Genomic DNA, 26,479 nt, shown 5'->3' with positions numbered 1-26,479 from the left:
AACTGGGTGTGAACTGGCTCCTCCCTCTATGCCCCTCCTCCAGACCTCAGTTAGACTCTGTGCCCAGGAGTGACTGGACACACACTAGGGGAGCTCTCCTGAGTTTCTCTGGAAAAGACTTTTGTTAGGTTTTTTATTTTCAGGGAGTCCTGCTGGCTACAGGCTCCCAGCAGCGAGGGACTGAGGGGAGAGAAGTCAGACCTACTTCTACTTAGTTAAAGGCTCTGCTTCTTTGGCTACTGGACACCATTAGCTCCAGAGGGTTTGATCACTTGGTGCGCCTAGCTGCTTGTTCCAGGAGCCGCGCCGTCACCCCCCTCACGGAAGCCAGAAGCCAGAAGCCGGGTGAGTATGCAGAAGGCAGAAGACTTCAGGACGGCAGAAGACTTCAATAACAAGGTACAGCACAGCGGTAGCGCTGTGCTCCATGCTCCCACACACTTCTCCATCGGCACTCACAGGGTGCAGGGCGCTGGGGGGTGCCCTGCACCCTGTGAGTGCCGATGGAGAAGTGTGTGGGAGCATGGAGCGCAGCGCTACCGCTGTGCTGTACCTCGTTATTGAAGTGGGCAGCAGTTACTGAGGTCTGGGAAGCCAGCAGAAGCCTTTTCGGTGCCTCGGCACCATTTTTCAGACCCCCGCTGGCATTTTCATTTTTCAAATTTGGCGGCCTGAAGCGTGCCGGGAAGGGGCGGAGCTTAGCCGCGCGGCTCACAGGCACCATTTCTCCTCAACACGTGGCTGCAGGAGACGCTGGCCCGGGACCTCCAGAGCTCCACTAAAAGTAACGGGGAGCAGTTTGGTGGTGCATATTATTTTTTTTTTCAGCAGCGCTTGCACATATATGCTTTGGTAGGATATATGGGCGCTGGGGTGTGAGCTGGCATACTCCCTCTGTGTTTCTCCTTCCGGGCTTTCTTGTGGGCCTGTCCCCTAGCTGAGACATTGTGTGTGTGTTGGTGGGTCGATACTCCGTGCCGACACGTCTGAGGCTGAATGCTATTCACCGAAGGAGGTTGCTGGGGGGGGCAGATGCGGGTCTGGAATTGGCTCTGTCGGCGCAGCCAACACCTGATTTACTTACATTGTTAAATACAATTAATACAAATGTGGCTTCTTTGTCAAAGAGGTTAGATAAATCTGAGTCACAGACACAGGTGTGGAAAAAATCCATGGAGGATGCTTTGACTCAGGTGCAGACCCCATCCGGGTCAAAAAAGCGGCCGTTTACTCAAGTGGTAGATACTGATACCGACACGGATTCTGATTCCGAGGTCGATTTCACTGAGGCTGCTTTACATCCACGATTAGTTAAGAGTATTCAATACATGATTGTGGCTATAAAGGATGTTTTATGCATTTCTGATGAACCGTCCGTGCAGGAAACAAGGATTTGCTTGTTCAAAGAGAAAAAACCTGATGTGCACTTTCCCCCCTCTCGTGAAATGAATACTCTTTGTGAAAAAGACTTGGGAGTCGCCAGACAAGAGGTGGCAGATTCCCAAGAGGATTTACATGGCGTATCCTTTCCCCTCTATTGACAGGGAAAAATGGGAGGCGTTTCCAAATCTTGACAAAGCTCTATCTCGTTTGTCTAAGAAGGTGGCGCTCCCATCTCCTGATACGGCAGCTCTCAAGGATCCGGCGGATCGCAAGCTGGAGACGTCTCTGAAGTGCATTTTCGCTAATACGGGTGCATTGCTCAGACCTGCTGTGGCGTCGGTATGGGTGAGTAGTGCTATTGCTAAATGGGCTGAGAATTTAGCTGCTGATATGGATACCCTTGATAAAGATACTGTTCTGTTGACTCTTGGTTATATCAAGGACGCTGCAGATTACCTGAAGGATGCGGCGAGGGATGTTGGTCTCTTGGGATCAAGAGCCAATGCCATGTCGATTTCGGCCAGGAGGGCGCTGTGGATCCATCAATGGAATGCTGATGCCGATTCCAAGAGAGCTATGGAAGCTTTACCCTTCAAAGGTAATGTCTTGTTTGGGGACGGCTTGGCTGACCTGGTTTCTACCGCGACTGCGGGTAAGTCGTCTTTTCTTCCCTATGTTCCCACACAACAGAAAAAGGCACCACATCAGCAGATGCAGTCCTTTCGTCCGAATAAATACAGGCGGGGAAAAGGTTCATCCTTTCTCGCTTCAAGGGGTAGAGGAAGGGGAAGGAAGTCGCCAGCAGTGTCAGGTGCCCAGGACCAGAAGTCCTTCCCTGCCTCTACCAAGTCCACCGCATGACGCTGGGGCTTCCCTGGGGGAGTCCGGACTGGTGGGGGGCCGTCTGCAGATCTTCAGTCAGGTCTGGATTCAATCAGACCTGGATCCTTGAGTCCTAGAGATTGTATCTCAGGGATACGAGCTGGAGTTTCAGGAGACACCCCCTCACCGGTTTTTCATGTCGGCCTAGCCAGTGTCTCTTCCGGACAGGGAGGTGGTGCTGGCAGCAATACAAAAGTTGTGTCAACAGAGGGTCATTGTTCCCGTTCCCCCGTCCCAACGGGGGAGGGGTTCTACTCGAGCCTTTTTGTGGTACCGAAACCGGACGGTTCGGTCAGACTGATTCTGAACCTAAAGTCCCTCAATCCATACTTGTAGGTTTTCAAGTTCAAGATGGAATCTCTTCGAGCTGTGATTGCCAGCCTAGAAGGGGGGGACTATATGGCATCAGTCGACATAAAGGATGCCTACTTACACGTTCCGATATATCCTCTGCACCAATCCTTCCTAAGGTTTGCGGTACAGGATTCTCATTACCAATTTCAGACGTTGCCGTTTGGGCTTTCCACGGCCCCGATGATTTTCACAAAAGTCATGGCAGAAATTATGGTTCTCCTTCGCAAGCACGGGGTTACCATTATCCCGTACTTGGACGATCTCCTGATAAAGGCGAGGTCCAGGGAACGGTTACTAAGAAATGTGGATTTGTCTCTGTCCGTTCTGCGACAACACGGTTGGCTGCTAAATTTGCCAAAGTCGCAGTTGATTCCGACCACTCGGTTGCCCTTTCTGAGCATGATTCTGGACACGGGCTTACGGAAGGTGATTCTTCCGGAAGAAAAAGCTCTGGAACTTCAGACGATGGTCAGGGAACTTCTGAGGCCAAAGAGTGTGTCGGTTCATCAATGTACTCAGGTTCTGGGGAAGATGGTTGCGGTGTACGAAGCCATTCCGTTTGGCAGGTTTCATGCTCAGGCTTTTCAGTGGGATCTGCTGAGCAAGTGGTCCGGGTCTCACCTGCACATGCACCGGCAGATACGTCTATCTCCCAGGGCCAGGATTTCTCTCCTGTGGTGGCTACAAAGTTTTCACCTCCTAGGAGGCCGTCGATTCGGTATCCTGGATTGGGTCCTATTGACAACAGATGCAAGTCTTCGAGGCTGGGGCGCAGTCACCCAGGGAAGAAATTTCCAGGGGAAGTGGTCGCTCCAGGAATCTTGTCTCCACATAAATGTTCTCGAGTTAAGAGACATTTACAACGGCCTGCTTCAAGCAAGAAACCTTCTTCAGGGTCGTCCTGTCCTGATACAATCAGACAACATAACGGCGGCGGCGCATATAAACCGTCAAGGCGGAACAAGGAGCAGGGCGGCTATGGCAGAGGCCACAAGAATCCTTCGCTGGGCGGAACAGCACATGAGCGCTCTGTCAGCAGTCTTCCTTCCGGGAGTGGACAACTGGGAAGCAGACTTCCTCAGCAGACACGATCTCCATCCAGGAGAGTGGGCTCTTCATCAGGAGGTGTTTGCAGAACCGACGAAGCGTTGGGGAACTCCGATGATCGACATGATGGCGTCTCGCCTCAACAAGAAGCTTCCGAGGTATTGTTCAAGGTCAAGGGACCCCCAGGCCAGTACAGTGGACGCCCTGGTGACTCCGTGGGTCTTTCATTCGGTGTATGTGTTCCCTCCACTTCCTCTCATTCCAAAGGTGCTGGGAATCATTCGACGGGCAAGAGTGCGAGCACTTCTTGTAGTTCCAGATTGGCCAAGAAGGGCCTGGTATCCAGATCTTCAGGAATTACTTGTGGAAGATCCTTGGCCACTTCCTCTGAGGGAGGACCTGTTATTGCAGGGTCCATGCGTGTTTCCAGACTTACCGCGGCTGCATTTGACGGCATGGAAGTTGAGCGCCAAATCTTAGCTCAGAAAGGTATTCCCGGGGAGGTCATTCCCACTCTCCTTAAGGCGAGGAAGGAAGTTACGGCGAAACATTATCACCGTATTTGGAGAAAGTATGTTTCGTGGTGTGAGACTAAAGCTACTCCTGCGGAAGAATTTCACTTGGGTCGGTTTCTCCATTTTTTACAGGCAGGCGTCGATGCCGGCCTGAAATTGGGTTCCATCAAGGTGCAGATTTCGGCTTTATCTATCTACTTTCAGAAGGAATTGGCGGTTCTCCCTGAGGTTCAAACTTTTGTGAAGGGGGTGATGCATATCCATCCTCCGTTTGTGCCCCCGGTGGCACCATGGGACCTTGACGTGGTCTTACAGTTTCTTATGTCTTCCTGGTTTGAACCTTTGCGTAAGGTTGAGTTAAAATTTCTCACTTGGAAGGTGGTCATGCTGTTAGCTCTAGCGTCTGCCAGGCGGGTGTCGGAATTGGCGGCCTTGCCACACAAGAGTCCGTACTTGATCTTCCATTCGGATAGGGCGGAATTGAGGACTCGTCAACAATTTCTTCCGAAGGTGGTTTCTTCATTTCACATTAACCAACCTATTGTGGTGCCTGTGACTACAGATGCTGTGGCAGTTCCAAAGTCTCTTGATGTTGTGAGAGCTTTGAAGATCTACGTCGCCAGAACGGTGTATGCTTCCAACAAGATTGGTCATCCTGCTTCGAAGCAGACTATTGCACGCTGGATTTGTAGTACGATTCAGCAAGCTCATTCTTCGGCTGGGTTACCGGTGCCGAAATCAGTAAAGGCCCATTCTACCAGGAAAGTGGGCTCATCTTGGGCGGCTGCCCGAGGGGTCTCGGCACTTCGGCTTTGCCGAGCAGCTACGTGGTCGGGTTCAAACACCTTTGCAAAGTTTTACAAGTTTGATACCCTAGCTGAGGAGGACCTCATGTTTGCTCAATCGGTGCTGCAGAGTCGTCCGCAGTCTCCCGCCCGTGTTGGAGCTTTGGCATAGACCCCATGGTCCTTTTGGAGTCCCCAGCATCCTCTAGGACGTAAGAGAAAATAGGATTTTAGTACCTATCGTCTCCTAGTCCGTAGAGGATGCTGGGCGCCCATCCCAGTGCGGACTGTTACTTGCAGTGTGTTCTTACTGGTTAAATTAGTTTATACACGGGTGGTGTATTTTTTGTTCTCAGCTTGTTGCTGTTGTTATTTCATGCTGTTATCTGGTTTACTGTTACTCCGGTTGTACGGTATGTTTGTGGTGTGGGCTGGTATATTTGTAGCCCTTAGTTTAAACAAAAATCCTTTCCTCGAAATGTCCGTCTCTCCTGGGCACAGTTCCTATAACTGAGGTCTGGAGGAGGAGCATAGAGGGTGGAGCCAGTTCACACACAGTTAAAGTCTTTTCAGTGTGCCCAAGCTCCTGCGGATCCCGTCTATACCCCACGGTCCTTTTGGAGTCCCCAGCATCCTCTATGGACTAGGAGAAAAGGAATACCGGTAGGTACTAAAATCCTATTTTTTTCTGTTTTTTTCTTATTGGCTAACTAAAACACGTGACGTCCGTGAGCCAATAAGGAGATTCGGGTAAATCCGAGTAAAACCGAACCCGCTCATCTCTAATTTTTATGCAAATGTCTCTGATAGATTATCTGAAATCAAATTGTGATAACTGATATTTCTCCCCATCCAGTATAATTTACTTGTATTAACAATTGATAGGGCTAAAGAACAGTGCATGACTAACAATAGACCTATCTTGGTTAAGGACGTGATGAGGCCTTATTTCTTCAAGCTCAAGTGCACCACCATTGCCACAACATCACTCTATGGATAGTAGAGGTGAGCACAGTTAGGGTGTTGAATGTCATTCACTGCTAACCATAATATTGTGTTGCATAAGGGTCTATATAGCTAGGTCGTGCTTATCTTCATGTTGAAATATAATAGCATGGTAGTGTGCCTATTGCTGCCTGTTATTACTCCCATCCTCTTTTCCCAATTAATTATAAATAATTGGCCTGTTTTCATTCATTCCCCTTACCACTTGCATTTTTACTTGGTGCCAAGTGTGCAGAATAATAGAAAAAAGGTACTAAGAAATATGGCATAAATTACAGATCTTCTTATATGGTACAGCACAGCTTCCATGTTACAATGCCTGACTGATTAGCTAAGTTTTTCTACTAATTCTTATACGTGCAAATATGATCAATCAAGTCATAATCTCTAAAAAAAAAAAAAAAAAATCATTTTACAAGGTTCTAAGGAGTTATCAAGTCTGTATGATGCCTGCCTATGTAATACTACTACAGGTCGAGTATCCCATATCCAAATTTTGGCAAAACCTCCCTTAAGAATTTTTGTCGGATTCGGGTGTGTTTTGGATTCAGGTGTTTTTTTTTTCAAAAACAGCTTAAATCATAGAATTTGGGGGTAATTTTGATCCTATAGTTTTACAGGTTGAGTATCCCATATCCAAATATTCCGAAAAACGGAATATTCCGAAATACGGACTTTTTTGAGTGATAGTGAGATAGTGAAACCTTTGTTTTTTGATGGCTCAATGTACACAAACTTTGTTTAATACACAAAGTTATTAAAAATATTGTATTAAATGACCTTCAGACTGTGTGTATAAGGTGTATATGAAACATAAATTAATTGTGTGAATGTAGACACACTTTGTTTAATGCACAAAGTTATAAAAAATATTGGCTAAATTACCTTCAGGCTGTGTGTATAAGGTGTATATGTAACATAAATGCATTCTGTGCTTAGATTTAGGTCCCATCACCAAGATAACTCATTATGGTATGCAATTATTCCAAAATACGGAAAAATCCCATATCCAAAATACCTCTGGTCCCAAGCATTTTGGATAAGGGATACTCAACCTGTACTACTACTACTACTACTACTACTACTAATAATAATAATAATAATAGTAATGTTATTTCTATATAGCACTCTTTCTCCAAGGCGCTAAACAGAAAGCATGAACATAATAGAGTACATAAATAATGAAGTACAGAAAGCTTTTCTTAAAATACAGAAAGCATGGAGATACTAAAGGGACAATTATGGAAATGCTTGCATAAACAGGAAAGTCTTGAGTATTTTTGTGAAGGATTATAGAGTGGGAGCCTCTCGCTCTGACTTTAGGCAGGTCTTCTGAGGGAACTAAGTGCTTGATTCTGTCTATGTTCCTCAGATAAAAAAATGAGGATTTGATTGTGGCTGACACCTGATGTTTAAGTGTCAGGCCGCTATCCAGGACAAAACCAAGATTCCGCACATGTTCATTGTTTTGTAGGTAGTGGGCAGGGCTGGTTCTACACCTTGTGGCGCCCAGTGCAAAACTTTCCACTGGCACCCGTCCCCCTCTCCCCCCTGCTGCAAAACAGTTAGTGCGCGCCAGAGGCGCGCGTCAAAAAAGTAGGGGAGGGGCGTGGCGTGGCTACAGTTATACCCCCACCACTGCCCCGCTCCTGCTTCCCGACCGCTGCTGCTGCTCCGTCTGGCCGCCGTGGCTCCTCTCTATGTGAGAGACATCATGACGTCTCTCCCATACAAGCGCCGCACAGACACTAGAGGTCAATAATGACCTCTAGTGTCTGTCACTGGAGCTGGCTGCAGAGGACGCCCACACAGCCCACGACGTCTGTTGCAGCCGGGGAGCGGGGTGCAGGTAGGCGGCGGTGCCTGCGGCCGCGCCCCCAGGCCACAGCGCCCTGGGCGCAGGCACTGCTTGCCCGCACCATGAACCGCTCCTGGTAGTGGGACACAACATTCAAGCAGTTTCAGCAATGTCTTTTACATACATTGGGTCAAAGCTGGTCCATGAAGACAGGTGGCTTACTTTGGCAAGCTTGGTAGTTTGACACTCCCTTGATGGCACTCTGGAGATTCCAGCCTGGATAGTGGGTACTTTATCTGCAAAGAAGTTTGATAACTTGTTGCATCTTGTTACTTTTTATTCTCTCTATTTAACCATCAGGTTTGTACAAGGGTCTCAAAGTGTTTCAAGATGAGTTCTTCACTTACGTTTTCATTAAAGACACTTACCGATGATCAGGTAATTTTCAACATGCTGCTGACATATTAATTCCATCTAGTGGTGTCAAAATAATTTTGAAACTTCAAATAAGATATTTTGCCCTAATAATCAGGCTGAATGTTTCGTGTATAGCATACTGCACATATACTGCAAAAAATAAGAATTTACTTACCGATAATTCTATTTCTCGTAGTCCGTAGTGGATGCTGGGGACTCCGTCAGGACCATGGGGTTTAGCGGCTCCGCAGGAGCAGGGCACAATAATAAAAGCTTTAGGATCAGGTGGTGTGCACTGGCTCCTCCCCCTATGACCCTCCTCCAAGCCTCAGTTAGGATACTGTGCCCGGACGAGCGTGCATAATAAGGAAGGATATTGAATCCCGGGTAAGACTCATACCAGCCACACCAATCACACCGTACAACCTGTGATCTGAACCCAGTTAACAGTATGATAACAACGAAGGAGCCTCTGAAAAGATGGCTCACAACAAGAATAACCCGATTTTTGTAACAATAACTATGTACAAGTATTGCAGACAATCCGCACTTGGGATAGGCGCCCAGCATCCACTACGGACTACGAGAAATAGAATTATCGGTAAGTAAATTCTTATTTTCTCTAACGTCCTAAGTGGATGCTGGGGACTCCGTCAGGACCATGGGGATTATACCAAAGCTCCCAAACGGGCGGGAGAGTGCGGATGACTCTGCAGCACCGAATGAGAGAACTCCAGGTCCTCCTCAGTCAGGGTGTGCCCCTGACCAAGTAGCAGCTCGGCAAAGTTGTAAAGCCGAGACCCCTCGGGCAGCCGCCCAAGATGAGCCCACTTCCTTGTGGAATGGGCTTTTACTGATTTTGGCTGTGGCAAGCCTGCCACAGAATGTGCAAGCTGAATTGTACTACAAATCCAGCGAGCAATCGTCTGCTTAGAAGCAGGAACACCCATCTTGTTGGGTGCATACAGGCTAAACAGCGAGTCAGATTTTCTGACTCCAGTCGTCCTGGAAATATATATTTTCAGGGCCCTGACAACGTCAAGTAACTTGGAGTCCTCCAAGTCCCTAGTAGCCGCAGGTACCACAATAGGTTGGTTCATGTGAAAAACAGAAAACACCTTAAGGAGAAATTGAGGACGAGTCCTCAATTCTGCCCTGTCAGAATGAAAAATTAAGTAAGGGCTTTTATATGATAAAGCCGCCCATTCTGACACACGCCTGGCTGAAGCCAGGGCTAATAGAATCTTCACCTTCCATGTGAAATATTTTAATTCCACAGTGGTGAGTGGATCACCAATGTGACTTTAGGAAACTCAAAACAACATTGAGATCCCAAGGTGCCACTGGGGGCACAAAAGGAGGCTGTATATGCAGTACCCCTTTTACAAACGTCTGAACTTCAGGCACTGAAGCCAGTTCTTTCTGGAAGAAATTTGACAGGGTCGAAATTTGAACCTTAATGGACCCTAATTTTAGGCCCATAGACAGTCCTGTTTTCAGGAAATGTAGGAAACGACCCAGTTGGAATTCCTCTGTAGGGACCTTCTTGGCCTCACACCACGCAACATATTTTCGCCAAATGCGGTGAAAATGTTTTGCGGTTACATCCTTCCTGGCTTCGACCAGGGTAGGGATGACTTCATCTGGAATGCCCTTTCAGGATCCGGCGTTCAACTGCCATGCCGTCAAACGCAGCCGCGGTAAGTCTTGGAACAGACAAGGCCCCTGCTGGAGCAGGTCCTTTCTTAAAGGTAGAGGCCACGGTTCTTCCGTGAGCATCTCTTGAAGTTCCGGGTACCAAGTCCTTCTTGACCCATCCGGAACCACGAGTATCGTTCTTACTCATCTCCTTCTTATGATTCTCAGTACTTTTGGTATGAGATGCATAGGAGGGAACACATACCCTGACTGGTACACCCACAGTGTTACCAGAGCGTCCACCGCTATTGCCTGAGGGTCCCTTGACCTGGCGCAATATTTGTCTAGTTTTTTGTTCAGGCGGGACGCCATCATGTCCACCTTTGGTTTTTCCCAACGTTTTACAATCATGTGGAAGACTTCCCGCTGAAGTCCCCACTCTCCCGGGTGGAGGTTATGCCTGCTGAGGAAGTTTGCTTCCCAGTTTTCCACTCCCGGAATTAACACTGCTGAGAGTGTTATCACATGATTTTTCGCCCAGCGAAGAATCCTTGCAGTTTCTGCCATTTCCCTCCTGCTTCATGTGCCGCCCTGTCTGTTTACGTGGGCGACTGCCGTGATGTTGTCCCACTGGATCAATACCGGCTGACCTTGAAGCAGAGGTCTTGCTAAGCTTAGAGCCTTGTAAATTGCCCTTAGCTCCAGTATATTTATGTGGAGAGAAGTCTCCAGACTTGATCACACTCCCTGGAAATTTTTTCCTTGTGTGACTGCTCCCCAGCCTCTCAGGCTGGCATCCGTGGTCACCAGGACCCAGTCCTGAATGTCGAATCTGCGGCCCTTTCATAGATGAGCACTCTGCAGCCACCGCAGAAGAAAACACCCTTGTCCTTGGAGACAGGGTTGTCCGCTGATGCATCTGAAGATGCGATCCGGACCATTTTCCCAGCAGATTCCACTGAAAGGTTCTTGCGTGAAATCTACCGAATGGGATCGCTTTGTAAGAAACCACCATTTTTCACAGGACCCTTGTGCAATGATGCACTGATACTTTTCCTGGTTTTAGGAGGTTCCTGACTAGCTCGGATAACTCCCTGGTCTTCTTCTCCGGGAGAAAACATCCTTTTCTGGACTGTGTCCAGAATCATTCCTAGGAACATTAGACGTGTCGTCGGAAAAAGCTGCGATTTTGGAATATTTAGAATCCACTCGTGCTGTCGTAGAACTACTTGAGATAGTGCTACTCCGACCGCCAACTGTTCTCTGGACCTTGCCCTTATCAGGAAAGCGTCCATATTTCTTTTAGGAAGAATCATCATTTCGGCCATTACCATGGTAAAGACCCGGGGTGCCGTGGACAATCCAAACGGCAGCGTCTGAACTGATAGTGACAGTTCTGTACCACGAACCTGAGATACCCTTGGTGAGAAGGGCAAAATTTTGACATGTAGGTAAGCGTCTCTGATATCCAGTGACACCATATCGTCCTGGTTCGCTATCACTGCTCTGAGTGACTCCATCTTGATTTGAACCCTTGTATGTAATTGTTCAAATCTTTTAGATCTCACCGAGCCGTTTGGCTTCAGTACCACAATATAGTGTGGAATAATACCCCTTCCCTTGTTGTAGGAGGGGTACTTTGATTATCACCTGCTGGGAATACAGCCTGTGAATTTTTTTCCAATACTGCCTCCCTGTCGGAGGGAGACGTTGGTAAAGCAGACTTCCGGAACTTGTGAGAGGAAGACGTCTCGAATTTCCAATGTACCCCTGGGATACTACGTGTAGGATCCAGGAGTCCACTTGCGAGTGAGCCCACTGCGTGCTGAAACTCTTGAGATGACCCCCCACCGCACCTGAGTCCGCTTGTATGGCCCCAGCGTCATGCTGCGGACTTGGCAGAAGCTGTGGAGGACTTCTGTTCCTGGGAATGGGCTGCCTGCTGCAGTCTTCTTCCCTTTCCTCTAACCCTGGGCAGATATGACTGGCCTTTTGCCCGCCTGCCTTTATGGGTACGAAAGGACTGAGACTGAAAAGACTGTGTCCTTTTCTGCTGAGATGTGACTTGGGGTAACAAAAGTGGATTTTCCAGCTGTTGCCATGGCCACCAGGTCCGATGGACCGCCCCTTTATACGGCAATACTTCCATGTGCCGTCTGGAATCTGCATCACCTGACCACTGTCGTGTCTATAAACATCGTCTGGCAGATATGGACATCACATCTACTCTTGATGCCAGAATGCAAATATCCCTCTGCGCATCTCGCATATATAGAAATGCATCCTTAAAATGCTCTATAGTCAATAAAATATTGTTCCTGTCAAGGGTATCAATATTTTCAGTCAGGAAATCCGACCAAGCCCCCCCAGCGCTGCACATCCAGGCTGAGGCGATTGCTGGTCGTAGTATAACACCAGTATGTGTGTATATACTTTTTAGGATATTTTTCAGCTTCCTATCAGCTGGCTCTTTGAGGGCAGCCGTATCTGGAGACGGTAACGCCACTTGTTTTTATAAGCGTGTGAGCGCCTTATCCACCCTAAGGTGTGTTTCCCAACTCGCCCTCACTTCTGGCGGGAAAAGGTATACCTCCAATAAATTTCTATCGGAGGAAACCCACGTATCATCACACACTTTAATTTATCTGATTCAGGAAAAACTACAAGTAGATTATTCCCACCCTACATAATACCCTTATTTGTGGTACTTGTAGTATCAGAAATATGTAACACCTCCTTCATTGCCCTTAACATGTAACGTGTGGCCCTAAAGGAAAATACGTTTGTTTCTTCACCGTCGACACTGAAGTCAGTGTCCGTGTCTGTGTCTGTGTCGACCAACTGAGGTAAATGGGCGTTTTTACAAGCCCCTGACGGTGTCTGAGACGCCTGGACAAGTACTAATTTGTTTGCCGGCCGTCTCATGTCGTCAACCGACCTTGCATCGTGTTGACATTATCACGTAATTCCTAAATAAGCCATCCATTCCGGTGTCGACTCCCTAGAGAGTGACATCACCAATACAGGCAATTTGCTCCGCCTCCTCACCAACATCGTCCTCCTACATGTCGACACACACGTACCGACACACAGCACACACACAGGGAATGCTCTGATAGAGGACAGGACCCCACTAGCCCTTTGGGGAGACAGAGGGAGAGTTTGCCAGCACACACCAAAAACGCTATAATTATACAGGGACAACCCCTTATACAAGTGTTTTCCCTTATAGCATTTTCACATATGTAATCATATCGCCAAATAAGTGCCCCCCCTCTCTGTTTTAACCCTGTTTCTGTAGTGCAGTGCAGGGGAGAGCCTGGGAGCCTTCCTCACAGCAGAGCTGAGCAGGAAAATGGCGCCGTGTGCTGAGGAGAATAGGCCCCGCCACCTAAAACGGCGGGCTCTTCTCCCGGAGTTTGTGAGATCTGGCAGGGGTTAAATACATCCATATAGCCTCAAGGGCTATATGTGATGTATTTTAGCCATAAAAAAGGTATAATACATTGCTGCCCAGGGCGCCCCCCCCAGCGCCCTGCACCCTCAGTGACCGCTGGTATGAAGTGTGCTGACAACAATGGCGCACAGCTGCAGTGCTGTGCGCTACCTTATGAAGACTGAAAGTCTTCTGCCGCCTGTTTCTGGACCTCTGGACCTCTTCAACTTCGGCATCTGCAAGGGGGGTCGGCGGCACGGCTCCGGGACGAACCCCAGGGTGAGACCTGTGTTCCGACTCCCTCTGGAGCTAATGGTGTCCAGTAGCCTAAGAAGCAAATCCATCCTGCACGCAGGTGAGTTTACTTCTCTCCCCTAAGTCCCTCGTAGCAGTGAGCCTGTTGCCAGCAGGACTCACTGAAAATAAAAAACCTAACTTAAACTTTTATTCTAAGCAGCTCAGGAGAGCCACCTAGATTGCACCCTTCTCGGCCGGGCACAAAGATCTAACTGAGGCTTGGAGGAGGGTCATAGGGGGAGGAGCCAGTGCACACCACCTGATCCTAAAGCTTTTATTATTGTGCCCTGCTCCTGCGGAGCCGCTAAACCCCATGGTCCTGACGGAGTCCCCAGCATCCACTTAGGACATTAGAGAAACAAATGCTTTAAATCAATGAAGAAAAAACATACAGTACTCTGTCCTGTAACTAGGAATGAAGAGAAAGTAGGTACAGGTTGAGTATCCCATATCCAAATATTCCGAAATACGGAATATTCCGAAATACGGACTTTTTTGAGTGAGAGTGAGATAGTGAAGCCTTTGTTTTTTGATGGCTCAATGTACACAAACTTTGTTTAATACACAAAGTTATTAAAAATATTGTATTAAATGACCTTCAGGCTGTGTGTATAAGGTGTATATGAAACATAAATGAATTGTGTGAATGTAGACACACTTTGTTTAATGCACAAAGTTATAAAATATATTGGCTAAAATTATCTTCAGGCTGTGTGTATAAGGTGTATATGTAACATAAATGCATTCTGTGCTTAGATTTAGGTCCCATCACCATGATATCTCATTATGGTATGCAATTATTCCAAAATACGGAAAAATCCCATATCCAAAATACCTCTGGTCCCAAGCATTTTGGATAAGGGATACTCAACTTGTACAATAGAACTGTCTTTTGAAGGTTTGGGTTAGTGGAGAAGAATTCACGTGTATCACCCAGCACTTGTAAGTGGCATCAACATAACTCTATCAGTATTACCATATATTACCATATATTTCATGCCCTCCTGCTACTCTAGTAGTTTGTAAGTGAAGTGGAGATACGAGATTCTGCATTTGGGGACTGATTCAGAGATGTAAGCAAAGCCATTGTCTTTGCGGTTGAGCGATTATTGGTCGGCTGCGCATGCATCTAAGTTGTACTGACCATGGGGCAGCTACGGTGCTACCCACAGAGCCTTGCTCTCTGTGCGGCGGCACCACTCGCACACCCCTAGTTACAGCCCTGTCGGCAGTCCCCCACTGATGGCAGCCCTGCATATACTATATATATTTTGGACCTTGCTATATATGATATCTACAAACACCGGAAGTTTGTAGTCATCATTCTTTACTACATTTGTAGGGTGCTGACATTAAATATTGGATTTATTGATATTTTGGTAACACTAGTCACCAAAGATGAAGTTATATTTTACACTTTATTTTTTAATGGACGATTCCATGACAAGGATATTACATGTATTATCTCATTGAGAGCCTTTCACCTATGAGCAAAGTACATTTACGTTACAGTTGGTGAGATAATCCCAGACAATGTCAACTAGAGGGAGGGTTGGGAATAGGTGAAGGAATACTCAATGATCCGCTGCAGCCACCAGTACCAGGTAGGACACCGCTGCTCCAACCAGCGATTATATGTCAACATTGTAACTTGTCTACAGTTCATCACTGAATGCCGACATGGTCAATGTCAACATGATAAATGTGGACGCTATGACTGTCGACGTACCATACCACACCCATTTGTACAGTAGTTGTATACCAATACGAAAACAACACTTTTTCAGCTGTATTTAGAAAACAAAAACATAATTCCACCGCCCCGTCTTTGAGTAAGCGGGCAGGCTCCACACAGGTGTTTTATTGCAACAATAAAATTATTAGCTCTAATTTAATTTTTAAACAATTATTAAGCTAATGGTATGCAAATGAGAGAAAATGAACTTATAAATATATGTGTTTTTCTCAAATTTGTAATTGGATTTTTTGATGATCTTTGGCTTGACTTTGATAAGCTGCTTCTCATAACAGTCTAATTAGGCAATATGTAAACTTTGGCATTCGGTTCTGTCCTAGTGGCTTTTTCAAATTATGTTTGTAAAATTTGCAATTTCATATTACAGATTAAAAATTAAAAACTGCAGGAGGCTAACATTAAAATGAGAATTCATTTCAGGCAAAGCCCTATAGACAGCATTCACCCTAATAGAATTGTGCATCAGGGGCCGCAAATCATGATCTATAGTTACACTGGGGAGGGCTTGTCAAAGCCAGTATTGTTGGCCTGTATTTCTATTCACAGCATTTAAAAACCATCAGTGAAGTCACTTTGGGGAAAATATGAACATTATCAAAGAACACTAAATTAGCAAGAAATTAAAGCATATACCCTTGCATTTTCAAAACAAAAGACCCCTTCATTAAAAACCTTTCATCAGTGGTTTAATATTCATAGCAGTAATTTGCATAACTAAATCAGTTTTCACTGATGAGAAACGAGTAAAGTTTTCCCACTAATTTCTTTTTTGAATGAGAGCTCCAGGTTTTTTTTTCTTTCATTTTATTAAAATTTCACAACAGTAGTTGCATGGAACTGAATACATGGCTTAAACATATTTCACATGTCAGATTAAGTATTGCTTAGGGAGTGAGCATGGCGGGGGGAGACAATTCGGGTTCGTTTTACCTACTGTACCATAACGGACAGGTATACGTGATGCTAAAGAAAGTTATTTGATTTGGGCATTATGTGGCTGGTGTTTACACATATCTCCAAGTGTAATTTAAAGGGAAATGATCTATATAGTTAATAATAATAATAATAATAATAATAATAATAAAAATTATTATTATTATATATGGTGCTTACTCCAATAGGGCTCTACATACTATAAAAATAATAATAATAATAATAATAATAATAATAATAATAATTATTATTATTATTATTATTATTATTATTATATATGGTGCTTACTCCAGTAGGGCTCTATGTACTATAAAAATAATAATAATAATAATAATAATAATAATAATAATAATCATAATAATAATAATAATAATAATAATAATAATAATAATTATTATTATTATTATTATTATATACGGTGCTTACTCCAATAGGGCTCTATGTATTATAATACTACTACTACTACTACTACTACTACTACTACTAATAATAATAATAATAATAATAATATTAATAATAACAACAACAACAACAACAACAACAACAACACAGAATTAATGTGGGTTTTAAAAGATGTTTCTATTTTGTATAGAAACAATGTCCAAAAGTTTACATTTCACTCCCCCTTCACAATTAAGTACATTTGTCTATATGGGTTGGCAATGGGATATCGGCAGCCGGGATGCCGGCAGACCCCAGGATCTCGGTCCCCAGATTGCCGTCGGAAAGGGAAAGGCGGGGTTGGGGCAAGCGCAAGGAAGCCCCTTGTGGGCTTGCTGCGCTGGCCCCTTGCAGGCTTGGTGTCTCGCTGCGTTTGCCACAGGTTCTATTCCCACTGTATGGGTGTCGTGGACACCCACGAGTGGGAATAGTCCCTGCTTGTCGGCATGCCGACTGTGTGGCTGGGGAGGGTACGGCATTCCGGTGTTGGTATTGTGATCGGGCGGTCGGTCACATAACTAGATCCCGTCTATACAGACTGCTATACTGTAGTTATAGCTGAAGTAATTAAAAATATAAGTTAAGTGGGCATTTAGGTTTATTGTAGAATAGGTAGCCTAAAAAATGACAGTTGACTGGGGCAAGTAAAAACCAAGTAATATGTAACTGCTCTGAAAGGTTCTTGTAGATAGTGCATACTTGCCTACCTGACCCTCTCCATGAGGGAGAAAATGCTCTGTTCCTGGACTTTCCTGGTATGTATGATTGCCATCACCTGTGGTGAGACACCTTTCTTATCAATTAACTAGCTCACCACAGGTGGGTGGAATCTTCTCCATGACCTCTATTGTCAATCCACCCCTGATACAATCTCAGTATGTATCACTATCTCATACTTGCCTACCTGACCCTCTCCATGAGCGAGAAAATGCTCTGTTCCTGGACTTTCCTGGTAATGTATGATTGCCATCACCTGTGGTGAGACACCTTTCTTATCAATTAACTAGCTCACCACAGGTGATGGTAATCATACATTACCAGGAAAGTCCAGGAACAGAGCATTTTCTCGCTCATGGAGAGGGTCAGGTAGGCAAGTATGAGATAGTGATACATACTGAGATTGTATCAGGGGTGGATTGACAATAGAGGTCATGGAGAAGATTCCACCCACCTGTGGGGCTGCCTGTTGAGTGATTTTCTTTATAGAAGCAGCCCCACCTCCACACTTCTTGAATGACAGGCAGCCTAAAGGCACCTAATGTGCAGGTGGTTGGGGGTACTGCCATGGTACCTGGGTACTGGCAACAGCTCCACTTGTAGAGTACACAACGCAATTTCAAATGCCATAAACAGAGTTTTATAAGTTTGGTTTCAGAACACTGCTATATATTTAAACACGTAGATTTTAAATGCTTCCTACAGTAGTGTCCCTTTAAATGGTTTCTAAACATAGAAGGCATGTCATTTCATTGTGAAAAAAAAATTCATACCAGTTATTTTTTATTCATTCATACATATTCCATCATAACATCATACCTCCCAACATGACCCTCTCCAGGAGGGACAGAATGCTCTGCTCCTGGACTTACCTCTTAATTTATGATTGCCATCACCTGTGATGAAACACCTTTCTTATCCATTAACCTGTTCAAAACAGGTGTCGGCAATAATACATTAAGAGAAAAGTCCAGAAGCAGAACATTGTGTCCCTCCTGGAGTGGGTCATGTTGGGAGGCATGTAACATTGTTGTCCTACTAGACTTCTATTGTTTCCTCCCTGGACAGTACATCACTAATCTTTATCCTTTCTGTTTTACTTTCATTTCAAACGTTCTGATTTAAATACAAAGATATGTTAGGTCATGTTCCTAACTCACTCAAGTCATATCCTGGTTCACCTAGCCATTCCAGTAGCCTACATGGTCTCACCCCTGTGCCAATAACCAAAATAGGACTATCCTATAAGTAAACGTACTATTTTGCATGTTGAGGTGTTTGTCCTGACGCTTTCACCACAAATCCTTTACTAGTGCATTCTTCTATGAAAAAAGGTGCACTATTATGGTCCCAGTTCTCACCTAACTTGCTGAAGGTCCTGTGGCCAGGTAAGTGTCTTTCTGGTCTGTATTGTGGCTGGTACAGATTAGTCTGGTGATACAACATCCAGCTGTAGTGTTATACCAGCAATGATGGTAGCACTATTTCCAGGGAAAAAAAAAGTGTTAATTTGATACTTGATATCACTTAGCTCCATGTCACAGAAAAGTGTTGTGCACAAGTGTTCCTCAGTCAGCCCCGAAGTGCATGGTTTTGTAAAACAAAAATTAGCAACACTATGCACAATATAAACAAAGCTTCAGAATGACAAAAGCACCAAGTGCAATAGTGACACTTTTGCCGCCACAATCTAATGATTACTTTAAGATATAAATGAAAACCAAGCAGTAGTTCTGTTTAGAGGAGAAAGAGAGTTTTGTGAATTTGGTTCAGAAGACCAGAAATTGTACGGCAACCCAAATGATCTGTGGAATCCAGATAAGCGCACTAATGGAAAATAAGCCTTTTTGAGGTGCACACTGGGGAGGAGAGGGGATACCAGATATAGGATAATTTTAATTGGTGGGGGCACTGGTTATAGGATAGATGTAACTGGGAGGGAGACCAGGCACTGGTTATAGGATAAATTTAACTGGGGCGAGGGGACACTAGCTATAGGATGAAAGTAGCTGGGGGAAGGGGGCACTGGCTATATGATAAATGTTACTGGGGGGAGCGGGTGCACTGGTTATAGGGTGAGTGCATATGATATTGTCATTTAAAGGTAACATTTTAATTTTTCTAGTTTATTGGGTATATTCAATTGCAGTCGAAAACTGCCGTCTGTGAAAAGACGGCAGTTTTCGACTTTTTAAGGTCGAAATGTGATTCGACCTATTCAGTGCTTTTCGACAAGTCGAGGCATTCGACTTGTCAAAAAGCACGTGGATCGGCGGAATAGCTGCCGATCCACGTGTTGATGTCGAAAACGGGGCCAAATCCGACAGGTTTTGGCCCCGTTTTCGACCATCTCAATCCGACATCAACCTGATGTCGGAATGAGATGGACCCAGAGGAGGCGAGGGGGGGGGGCGCAGGGAGACGGGGGGACAGCCGGCGGGCATACAGGGAGATCAGCGCTACAGTAGCGCTGCAGCTGGATGTCACTCACCTGCCTGACCTCAAGGCAGCTTCCACCCGGCTCCAGCACGCTGCTGGAGCTGGGTGGAAGCTGCCGTGAGGTCGGGCGGCTGAGTGACATCCAGCTGAGTAGCACTGGTCTCCTCTGGCTGCCGCCGGCTGTCCACCCGCGGCTCGACTCCCCCTCTCCTCCTCTGGGTCCCATCTGAATTCGACTTGAAAAAGTTGAATTTTAGATGGGATTGAATAGGGGTTGTGGGATCCATTCCGACAAATACATGTCGGAATGAATTCGATTTTAATTGAATATACCCCATATGTCACTACTATTATTATTAAATTCAGTGATATATGGGCATTACTATTTACAAGTAACAATAGTACAACGCACATGACTAAGGATTCTTATGGTCAAATACGGATGGAGGTCCATGGAGGGTGACAACCATGAGCTACTGCAATGAGGGGGTTATTCAGAGTTGTTAGCAAACCGAAAAAGTTAGCAATTGTGCAAAACCATGTGCACTGCAGGTGGGGGCAGATGTAACATGTGCAGAGAGAGTTAGATTTGGGTGGGTTATTTCGTTTCTGTGCAGGGTAAATACTGTCTGCTTTATTTTTACACTGCAATTTAGATTTCAGTTTGAATACACCCCACCCAAATCTAATTCTCTCTGCACATGTTACATCTGCCCCACCTGCAGTGCAGCATGGTTTTGTCCATTAGTGTGCTTTTTTTTGGTTTGCTAGCAACTCTGAATAACCCCCAGAGTGACACCAACACTAGTGACACTACTGCATGCATTGTAAATGATCTTAATATTGCTCTTAATAAAAGGAATGTTTCAGGTTAAGTTAAATAAACCAGAAAATACTGTGGTGCAAGGCAAATCAATATTTTGTAGCACCCCCGTTTACACCAAAATCCCGGGTCTGACCCAGGATTTGGAACACGGTTAATAGCCGGGACAGACCCGGAACTCCCCCCATTTACACTGCAGTGCCAATCCGGGATATTCCCGGATCGGCACCGTTTACACTGCACCCGGGTGCAGTGTCTTGTGGGCCGGCGCTTAGAGATGATGTCATCTCCAAGCGCCGGCCCACACTGCAGATCGGGACTCCGGTGCGTCTTGCCGGGGGCAAGCACAGCAATCTGGAAGCTGCTGTGCTGCCCCCAGCCTCCGGCGCTTCCAGGCACCAGACATGGCGCTGCTGTCTGCATAGATAGCGTACGCTGTGCCCCCCAGCCTCCCGACAGCCCGCCGGACACTGCGGTACGAGAGGTTTGCCATTTACACCGCCTCCTTCCCGGGTCTTACCCGTGTCCAACCCTGCGTATGTGCCTGGTTGGATTCCCGGGAAAGTGGACCCTGGGTGACCCTTTTACACCGCCTGCAGTCCCGGGATTTTGCGCGCTCCCGTACAAAATCCCGGGATATTTCAGGTGGTGTAAAAGGGGTATAAGTGTTCCACAATACCAACCTACAGTACATCCTACCTCCACTCTGCTGTTGAAATCAGACCTATCCTGTGTTGGACTGGTGCAGGAAAAGCCCACCGAGGGAAGGCAGTAGTTGGGGCCTATGCTTAAAGGCTGTGGCCAGCCACCACAGAGGCTTGGCCGCCCATTATAGAGGATATAGCCTGCAGATAATATGGATACTACAGTTCATGCTCTGTTTATGCTTCTCCTGCTCTATCAGATAAATGACCCTGTAATAGAGTAACAAGGTATGATTTGGCTGCACTGTCTGAAACCTGACATTATAAGAGGACAAGGGACCTCAGGCAGTTGGGCCACCAGGGATTTCCCCCTATAACCCTGTGGGCCATTCAGACCCTGGACCTATCCTAGAAGATCTTCCCAATCTCAAAACAAAAACTGCAGTGTACTACTTACACTGAGAAAGTAATTTTATTTTTTATATATTTGTTTTGCTGCTGACCCTTACCATGAAGCTGACCACCGCTGACCTGATCTCCTCTGTTTACCAGATATTCTGTGGGTTGTTGCTGACCTTTGCCAGCCTGTATGTGGCTTCATTAATGGGCTGACATGTTTAGCTAGCTGTTTGGCCTGAATAAGAAACTCTGAGGGGCAGATGTATTAACCTGGAGAAAGCATAAGGAAGTAATAAACCAGTGATAAGTGCAAGGTGATAAACGCACCAGCCAATCAGCTCCAGTATGTAAATTGACAGATAGGAACTGACTGGCTGGTGTGTTTATCACCTTGCACTTATCACTGGATTATCACTTCCTTATGCCGTCTCCAGATTTAATACATCTGCCCCAATATGAGCTGTCTGATTTGGTTTCCCTTGCCAAATCTGACCCCATCACCCTGTGATAATTCCAAGCGCCACTTTCTGTAGAAGCAAGATTGTCAGGTACCATAATGATATACCCAAGCTTCTGTGCATGGGAAAGGGGGGGATTATTGGGCAGATGTATTAACCTGGAGAAGGCATAAAGAAGTGATAAACCAGTGATATGTGCAAGGTGATATAGGCAGCAGCCAATCAGCTCCAATATGTAAATTAACAGTTAGGATCTGATTGGCTGCTGCCTTTATCACCTCGCACATATCACTGGTTTATCACTTCCTTATGCCTTCTCCAGGTTAATACATCTGCCTCATTGTGAGAATAGTATGGAAAGGAGGAGGAATTGTGTGAGAAGCTACTTACTATATGGGGGGGGGGGGGGAATTGTGTGATATGCTGCTGAGTAAGTGGACAGTGGGGCCACCTACTTCTGTGACGCAGGGACGTGTGGTGAGGTAAACGGCTGGGGAGGTACTGGCTACTACCAGAACTAGATTTACACACAATATATGAGGCAAAGGGTTCATGTGGGCATTACACACAGGTGCAGCAGTATATACATGTGGGCATTATACACAGGTGGAGCAATATATACATGTGGGCATTATACACAGCTGCAGCAGTATATACATGTGGGCATTATACACAGCTGCAGCAATATATACATGTGGGCATTATACACAGGTGCAGCAGTATATACTGCAGGAAATTTGGTGAATTTTGATCAGAGATGTGGGAAAAGATAGGCAGGGGAGGCACTACCTCACCTACCATAGACTTTTGACTCTAAAAATTATTAGAATAATACATTTTTCACATACTTTATAAAGTAAAAACTCCGGCTTATACTGTACTTTAGTATGACAGGGAAGGCTCTCCCTCACCCCACCACACATCACTGCTGTGACGTCTGAATCATTCAGCTGGAGAGACATTGGCTGCTCTGATGAAAAAGTTGGTTAGATGTGTGAAGTAGTTCAGACTGTATACACACAATTGTTGAGGTATTATGGCTGCCGCACAGCATTGTTCCATTCTGCGCATGCACAAGCAAAGAGGGGCCCTGTGATGGCTCACCTGGAAGCCAGGGGACAGTTGGTGCAAGAGGAGCAGCAGTTTGTGAGCGGCAGTTGGCCTGAGGAAAATGTGGAGGTGAGGTGGAGACATCATGGCTGAGTGTAGACACTATAGTGACAGAGATTAGAGTGACAAAGTTTAGAGTAACATATACTTTCAGCAAGGCCACTCACACTGGAGTATCAGTGGGGCTGAGAGAATAGAAATAAAGTTCAGAGATCAGGACTTCCATCTATTGTCACTGCTGTGCCTGCATTTAGAGGAACAGTCTGACCCCAAGTTACAGACAAGGCCGTTTTAACAGCATAGTAGGCCCTGGACAAAGCAATGCACTGGGGCTCCTACACACCCGGTAACCAATTCTAAAAAATCATAACATTCCCATGCAGTCCCGCACCGTCTCTCTACATGCTTCCATACAGTGCATGGCTGTCAGCATACTGATTGGTGGACAGCTCCAGTCATCCACCAATCAGCATGCTGACAGCCATTTATACCTCTTTCATACTGAAATCCCAGGTCTCCTGGGTCACTGAGCACAGATTTCAAGCTGTATCAGAGCGGCTTAAAACCCGTTCACAACGCAGCCTGTACCCAGATTATTGACAGGGCTTCTCCTCTGCCAGCGCTTAGAGATGGCATCATCTCCAAATGTCGGTGAGGCGGCTCTCTATAGGGTGTTAATGGGACCAGGGTTGAATGACCGGGGTCACCCACTCACACTGCCCCTTAACCCCGGACCCACCCTGCTTGCTGTCCAGGTTGGATGTCCGGGTCACTCTCCAGGTTGGATGTCCGAGCCATAACCTGGGTTGACCCAGCAATAACCTGATTAATGCAGCAGTGTGAAAGGGCTATCACTTGTCTGGTTGCAGGCTGGGAGGTAGGTAGAGAATGCTGCGTCTTCACCGCTCTGATTGTGTGACCACCACCCGTCCTTACTCAGGTGCCACTAAATTTAATGGGCCCTGTGCGGCTGCCCACTGTGTCTATATGTTAAGATGGCCCCAGGTACAGATCATTGGGTGCATAGGCATTTCTATAATGGGTGCCGGGCCCACACTGCACACACTGCACCCATTTGTAATACTTACCTTTCCAGAGTCCAGCATCGAAAATCGCTGACAAAATGGCTGCTGCGCATGCGCAGTAGTGATTTTGGTCTCTGGAACATGTCAGACGCCATGTTTCTGGAGACCTGCACATACGCAGTAGACTCCGGCACAGTGCCGGAGTCCACTGCGACGTACAGAGGAGGGGGCCCACCCGGAAGTACACACAGGTCCTCTCCTCTGTTAAAACGCCCCTGATTGGGAGAGAACATTTCAGTTGTTACATATGCTGTGTGCTAATTACACACACAGTGTTATACTCCTGCAATATATGCTGCCAGACTTGCACTAAGTTCCATTGCTGTAACTGACTAGTAAAACTCAAAAATCATAGGACAAAAATGATCTACTGAAAGAAAACCCCTGTGTAATGAAGAAGGACCATATCCCTATGCTAGAAGCCAAGGTACAAAGGACTCATCATGCCCTGACCTCTGTTTATAATAAAGAACTAAACTTTAACCCTGTTACCTTACAAAGCTTAACGAATTAAGGTTTATCCTGCACCAGACTAGATGTAAATAATTAATTCATTAATGATAACCAACTAGACAAAAAAATTAGGCCCCAATAGGCAACTGTCCTTATGTTGGAGGTGCTCCCAGGAATTATGTAACAGATACACATTTATTTGGTGGGTGTGGAAAAACCCACAACTCACCAAAAGAAAAGAAATTCCTTTGTTTGGAGCACTCTTTTTTATGATATGTATGTACTTATTCGTAGTTTATTTATTTAAAACATAACTTTTATTATTCAGTACTTGACTAAAAAAATGAAAGGGGTATACTTTAAATAACATTTGATGAATCCCCTTATGAACAGTGGTAAAAATATATATATGAGCAGATATTGTCTTCTTGAGATTCTGTATCTTGCTCAAAAAATAATAGAAAGACAATGATAGTAATCTATCAGACTTTTAGCAAACAGCAGTAGTGATATTTTTTAAAAACATATTTAATCAGACAACACATTGGTATCTAATATTGAAACTTGAATGTCTCATACATAAAATCCAAACCAATAATGTGTCTGGATTACAACAAGCGGCATCAATCGTGCTAAATACCTTCTTAGGATCGACTTATTCCCATAAATAGATAAACACTTGTGCATTGATGGCTGATCCCTCTTCCATAAAGATGATTCAAAATTACTGTACATGTCTTTGTTTGCTGAATAAAGAATACATGGTAGCTATTTGAAAATACTGGGCACCTCATCTGTATTATAGTTCATATGTATCCTTTTGTATAATCTTGAGCATGATCCTGACAATTTGATAATATGTATCAAGTTATATTTGTAACAGATGCAGGTGCCTAAACAGCAGCCACTCCATCTAGACCAAATTCTAGTCACGATTCAGCAAGCCACGTAACTGCCATAAGACCCGTACATAAATATGTGAACACAGTATCCCCCTAAGATCATATGGGAATGGTGGTTGTTCAAGAGGTATGATCCCGCCCCTTTAGAATTTAAGATCTCATGAGCAGGGCCCTCTCACCTCATGTGCTTAATCTATCATCTACGCCATACTCCCTACAACAGCACATAACCCTCGGTTTCTACCGCCCTGGTGCTTATTTCAGTATCATGTTCCCTGATACAGAAATGTTTACACACCATGTACCTGTCCTACATTGTCTTGTACTGTAAATCACTGTTTTCTTGTGCTCATTTGTTTATGTACTTTGTTAAGTGCTGCGGATCCATTGTGGCACCTAAACCTAACCTTGCGGCCATACTTACTATCGGGATGCCGACTGTCGAGATTCCGGAGTCGGTATCCTGACCCATTCGGAGTTCCGACATTGGGATTCTGAAGGGTGACGAGATTCCGGTGTCGGTATTCCGGTAGCTGGGATCCCGACAGATGGCATCCCGTTTGTGGCTATGTGATGAACCATTTCCCTAAGATGTTTTCCCGGTATCTTTGATGTAATTCAGACCTGATCGTAGCAGCACATTTGTTAGCAGTTGGGCAAAACCATGTGCAATGCAGGTGTGGCAGATGTAACATTAGCAGAGAGAGTTAGATTTGGGCGGATTATCTTGTTTCTGTATAGAGCAAATACTGGCAGCTTTAT

At 45.5% G+C, this 26,479-nt stretch overlaps 1 long non-coding RNA gene across 4 annotated transcripts in view; it reads right to left on the bottom strand.

Annotated features, from left to right (window-relative positions):
• LOC135058210 (uncharacterized) overlaps positions 1–23,426 on the bottom strand; it is a 53,691-nt gene extending 30,265 nt beyond the window's left edge. Inside the window, exons 1-3 of one of the 4 annotated variants that reach the window (XR_010244679.1) lie at positions 23,016–23,426; positions 18,766–18,885; positions 7,954–8,065 (exon numbers count right to left, since the gene is read on the bottom strand). This is a non-coding gene — a long non-coding RNA (uncharacterized LOC135058210). The remainder of the gene's footprint in view (positions 1–7,953; positions 8,066–18,765; positions 18,886–23,015) is intronic. The other 3 variants (XR_010244680.1, XR_010244678.1, XR_010244681.1) reach the window with 3 other exon arrangements.
• Positions 23,427–26,479: the final 3,053 nt, after the last annotated feature.

This window comes from Pseudophryne corroboree, chromosome 3, assembly GCF_028390025.1.
Source record: "Pseudophryne corroboree isolate aPseCor3 chromosome 3, aPseCor3.hap2, whole genome shotgun sequence".
NCBI lineage: Eukaryota > Metazoa > Chordata > Amphibia > Anura > Myobatrachidae > Pseudophryne > Pseudophryne corroboree.
Note: the sequence above shows the minus strand (reverse complement) of the source record. Positions and strands in the feature narration are given on the sequence as shown.